Source organism: Triticum aestivum, chromosome 6B (assembly GCF_018294505.1).
Source record: "Triticum aestivum cultivar Chinese Spring chromosome 6B, IWGSC CS RefSeq v2.1, whole genome shotgun sequence".
NCBI lineage: Eukaryota > Viridiplantae > Streptophyta > Magnoliopsida > Poales > Poaceae > Triticum > Triticum aestivum.
In genome coordinates, this window is record NC_057810.1 from 530683446 (window position 1) to 530688858 (window position 5413).

A 5413-nucleotide genomic window follows, 5' to 3' on the forward strand; every position below is an offset into this window, starting at 1 on the left:
TCTTTGACGTATCAGTAATGAACCATATAGAATCTCCGACAACTCCTTGAACTTCTTCCATTCGGAGTCATGTCGCTCCTTCCAGAATTTTTGAATCGCTAGTAAGGGTGCACGTGCACGCACATCTCAATCAACATATGTGTATTTCCAAAAAAAATCAACACATGTGAATTTTTTTTTTTTTGAAGGAATGCACACAAGTACAAAATTGAGCCTGGATGTTACCAAAATATAACAATGCACTTAACATGTGTCAAAAAACTTATAATTGCGCTCAAATTCTGAAAACTTGCCATTTTGAAAATAACATGGTTTACTTATCTGTTCTCAAAGAATTATATAAGAAAATCTTCAAACCTTCCACATTCCGTGTCAGTATTTGTTTCATTCAAATACTGCTCTAATAAACTACACTTTAGCCTAAGATTAATGGCTTAAGAAACATAAATAGAAGATCATTACATGAATGATGTATGCATAGCATATTCCTAGCACGGTAACCCTGTGATATTGCTCTCCACTTGGTATGTGTTAGCATCACAACTTTACGTGCTTACTCAATCCAAATCATGTCCAGATGTGCATATGCTTCAAGCAAGCTCTGGTTCAAGCTAACCAACCCTGTTCTCTCTTGTTTCTATCAATTGCAGTCCTCCCGTCATGCTTAGCAGGCTCTGAAGTCCTGTTTTCCACACAAACAGTTAAAGGAGTTCATTGATCAGTGTCATAACAAAAATGATGCAAACTGATGAAACTATCAAGGCAACAAAACTTCTAGACAAAACAGAATAGCCATTCAACCTCTCACGAATAAACAATATGATGACAATTAGTGCTATTATATATCAAATGGCTAAAGCTCAGGAACCACATGTTTTGAAATCAATAATCATGTAAGATTGATCTTCTCACCAAATTAGATAAAAAGTAGTGACCATCTTATTTTCAAGAGGCAACAAGCTCGGCTTAAAAAATGAATTAATATTTGTACGTTTATCAAACACCTGAAAGGTATAGTTTAATTAGTACCAGTACTTAGTGATTCTTTCTACCACGAATTTGGAGATATAGATATATAGAGAGGGAGCATAGTGTGCATCGTCCTTTGCTTATGTAGTGTGAGGAGCTACAGATAGAAAAGAGAAATATGTTTGGTACAGATAGATATAGAATGCAGTGCATCTTAACCAAATATGGACAAAGCGGCAATGGCTGTAAAAGCAATCACGTGATGAAAATTTTGCAAATGGGAACATGGAAACAGCAAGAGTTTCCATCTCAAGTACATTACGTAAAGGAACCCTAAAAATGGCTGCAAAAGCAATCACGTGAACGTGTATACTTCAATAATAGTAGCTTTTTAACAGATAAGGTTGTACTATTTCATCATACCTTATTAGCGTAGTAGTACGTCTTTCGAGATGCCCATACCCTGCGACCGATAACATACTCCATGTCGTTGCAGAAGAATGGAAACTGCGCAGGCAAGGCAAGCAGTGTAAGCAAAACTTGTATAGTTTGTCATGCTTTCCACAAAGATTGATAGGGATATCACTCAGATACCTCACCTTCCTGACCCAGCAAACAACCATTGTTCCAGTCTTTGTGCACCCGTTCAATGTCTCATGCTACAGAAGCATATTGACCCAAGTGTTCTTGATCCGAAAGTCATCATGCCAGAAGAAATCCCTAACAACACCCGGCGACACGTCTTTGAGATAGTGCTGCTGCAATACTGCGGCGGGCATTCTAAAATGAAACAAAGAGAACAAACATTTTAATCCTGAGCTCTATTATAGTATCTTGTATGTCTAAACACTGAATTACTGAACCAAATTTCGTTGCAACTAATCTCACGAATCTAGATCTCTCATCATCAATCCAAAAATAGTACAATAACTGATATAACTAGATGATACCCCGCACGTTGTTGCGGGAACTTTTAGTCACATATATGCACATGATATAATACATAAACTGAATAAATCTTTTTGCGAAGTATATATATGATTTTAAGATGAAAAATTGCAACATGTTATTTGGGGTATGATTTAAAGGTATGCAGCCACACAACAAAGAAGAACACATTGTAGGAGCGATTCCGCGGGTCTGCTTCCATAATTCTGCACCTGACATGAGAGATCAAAATTAAGTGTCTGAAATGTAAGATGGATGCAAGTGCAAATAGTGCCACTGTACGTAAGATGGCTTTTTCCAGTGGTTTATTTTACATGGCTAGTCATGAAAGAAAATGTCAATTTACTAAGAACATATTTTCTATGATAGGCTTCTCTTTATACATCTCGGGGAATATTTGAAAATGGCAAGTACACTTCGTGGCCCCTCTCTACTTTTAGATCAAGAACTTATCATACATTAAGAGACATGCTTATTATCTTGGTCTGTGATGACGTCAAGTCCAGAGACTAAGTTTGTACCCTATGTAGCTTCATCATATTGCTTATTGCACTGAAAAAAGAAGAGAATGCTCTGAATAAAACAACCATTCAAACCTCTGTCAACCTAAATGCAATTCATGAGTGTCTCAACGAAGGCAAGTTTCAGAGCATTATAAAGTCCTGAAACATAGAAATAATTACCCTAGTAATTAAGAACAACTATGTGAGACCATTTTGCTTCCTCAATCAAGGCATAATCGATTGAAGCAATGAGGGGTATCTTAATTAGCAAGTCATCGAAGAAAATCATAGAAGAGAAGAATCCTTCGCTCTACTTGAATATATTTTTATGCTCACTGAATTCTTCAGTTCCCAGCTCTTTGAAATTGTGAGTTCATCTCACATAAGAAGCACACTGATAAAACTACTTCTGCCCTAGTGAGTTCAGTTATCACATCAGAAACATACTGAATTGTTAGAGTTAATTTTGATTGATGTATCTGCATATTTAGTTTTCGTAATGCATGTAGCATAGATTAGGGAGTAGCTAGTCGACGAAGCTTCAACGGAGATGTGCGGAGAAGGCGAGATGCCATAGCGCCGTACGATACGGCGAGTACAGCGAGATGCTGATGGTGACGAGATGCTGCAAAGCTGTGCGATGTGGTGCAAGGAGAGATGCCGAGTGCCGTGTGAAGCGGCTGCACAAGATCTGAAGGCAACAACCAGCAAAAATGTTAGCCGAGTGAGTCGGTGAGTCAAGTAGTTACGGGTGCTGCAGCTAGTTAGCCTCGTGCATGTAGGAGATTAGCTACATGAAGTTTGTTGGTTAGTGAGCTAGCTAAAAGGTAGGATAGTTGATTGCATGGACTGAGCCGTGCATGCTAGTTGAGATAGTTTGTTAGTAGAGGCCGATCGGTCAAGTCAGTAGCCAAGTCATCCCTAGAGTGATTCTAGAAAGTTAAGTGATGGACGTGTGTTAACGTGTGTTAGTGGGTTAGTGGGCGTGTCTAGCCCCTTGTGTATATATACCTGCATTGAGTTAATGAAAAAGGTTAAGGCCAAGAGGGCTGCTGGAGAAACAATGTAGCCACCGTGTGATCACCAAGGGAGCATCTTGGCAAAGCTTGTGTGTTCTTCCTTGGTGCGTGTGTGTGTGTGGGTGTGTGTTCTTGTGTTCTTGTGAGAAGAAGAGAGAAACCTCAGGAGAGTTGTGTGAGGTAGAATAAGGAGGCGGCGCCGCGGGGATGGCGGCGCCAACAATATCCCCGCAAAAAAATACTGAATAAAAAGTACGAGTGAGTTCTGATCTAACATTGTTTTTCAGAAAAGGAGGAGTTCACATCTATAATGAGCAACCTAGCAAGATATACGCTGATTTGGGAGAGGATGCCTAACCAAAGTGTTGACAGCGATCAGACCGGTAGGGCACGAACTATGGCCTATGGGCAGCAACGGGAAGAAGTCACCGAGATATAGTCATGGACGAAGTCGGCAAGGGCGACCTGGTGGCAGTGTGCTCAGTGGCCCAGCAACTGGGAGTGCCCGCGTACTGGGAGAGCGACCAAATGACGATTCAGTTGATCCGACGGATTACGGGATAGTTGGAGAACTACCGGCGTCCATGACGCCCATCCTCTGCCGTTGACTAAAGCGACAACCGCCGCCGGTTCACACCGTTGCTCACAGGATGTGTGGATGCGTTCATGAAACTGTGTTCGTGTGGCATAGCGGCGGCCATCCTAGTCAACAACTCCACATGAGAAGCACCCAGTCGCCCGGTTGCCCGATGTGATGTCCCACTTCCGGAATCATAAGCTAGGCTGTCAGAGAAGCTAGAGGGTTAACCTGCCAGACCAGGGGTAGTGCGGGCTCGCGTGCCACATCTTACCTGGAGTCTTCAAGATGATTGGAGGGAAGATGAGGCATTTTCATCTGCGATGTTTCGGGCCTGGATGCCTGTTTCTTCATCTTATGGATGCGTGGAGCTTGGCGCCGGCATGTCGTAGGTGGGGCGAGTTGACAATCGAACGCCCATGAAGATAGCGAGGTTGCAGTTGTGGAGCTACTGCGGCGGCACGTCGTCGCATGTCTTGGAGGAGCTCCTGCTTGTTGTGTACGTGATCGCTTTGCGAGATGTCCATGAAGGAACCTATGAGGTCTCCATGAAGGAATGGGCGTAGATGAGCTAGATCGTGTGTGAACTATCAAGTAGAGATCAAATATTGGAAGGATGCTTTAGCACATACTGGAGGGAGATGGGACTCCACGGTTCGTCTGTTCCCCAGCGGCTCGAGCTCGATATCGTATTTATCTTCGATGGATCATGGATGGCTTCTCGGTTACAGAAGACGAAGAGGAACCAGTGCATACGGGAGAGTAATCACACAATTCATTAAAATAGAAAACAAAAGGGTGCCTTTATTCGGTGGAGAAGATGGATAAGATATTAATGGAGGGGGAGTCAATTGGCCAGGATTCATACAGCCATGCGTTGAGGGAAGCTAGGAAATCCTCCAGCGTGTGGAAGGCGACAGGAAAATGGATGATGTGGCGCATGGATAGTTCTCCTTATGCTGAGTTGGCAACTTTGATGAGGTGGATAGGCTGCATGTTGAGATAAATCAAGTAGTGGGGGTGAACTTCTTAAGTATATAGGATTTTCAAAAGTTCAGACACCCATGCTCTTGAATTTTAAGGCTATGTCTGAATCGACTATGAAAGATTACACACACAAAATTCTTCAGTTATGCAATCGCTCAACTAAAAAGCTCAGAAGGTTTCATTCATACCTCAGGATCCCTTCTCTAGGCTTGGTACCGCATTGTCGGCAATGTGTGTTCCATCATGTGTATGAAGGCCGGGCCGTCGTCCTTCTCTTCGACGACCCTGCATCAAGTCCAGGTGCTCACCTACAACTCTTCCTCCACCGGCGCCACCGAAGCCGCATTTACCATACACGACATACAATCAAATCACACACTATTCAGCAAAACTGAACCAGAAACCTCCAA

The 5413-nt window shown here is 42.5% G+C and overlaps 1 long non-coding RNA gene across 3 annotated transcripts; it reads right to left on the reverse strand.

Moving 5' to 3' along the window:
- Nucleotides 1-279: 279 nt before the first annotated feature.
- On the reverse strand, nucleotides 280-4845 carry LOC123137822 (uncharacterized). 3 transcript variants are annotated; one of them, XR_006468535.1, is made up of 4 exons: nucleotides 4649-4845; nucleotides 1569-4560; nucleotides 1393-1476; nucleotides 280-682 (listed from the first exon to the last, which is right to left on the reverse strand). It is a non-coding gene; the product is annotated as an uncharacterized lncRNA (long non-coding RNA). The 3 variants fall into 3 exon arrangements; XR_006468536.1 differs by having other exon boundaries at nucleotides 1569-4551; nucleotides 4649-4802; XR_006468537.1 differs by having other exon boundaries at nucleotides 1569-2469; nucleotides 4291-4796.
- Nucleotides 4846-5413: the final 568 nt, after the last annotated feature.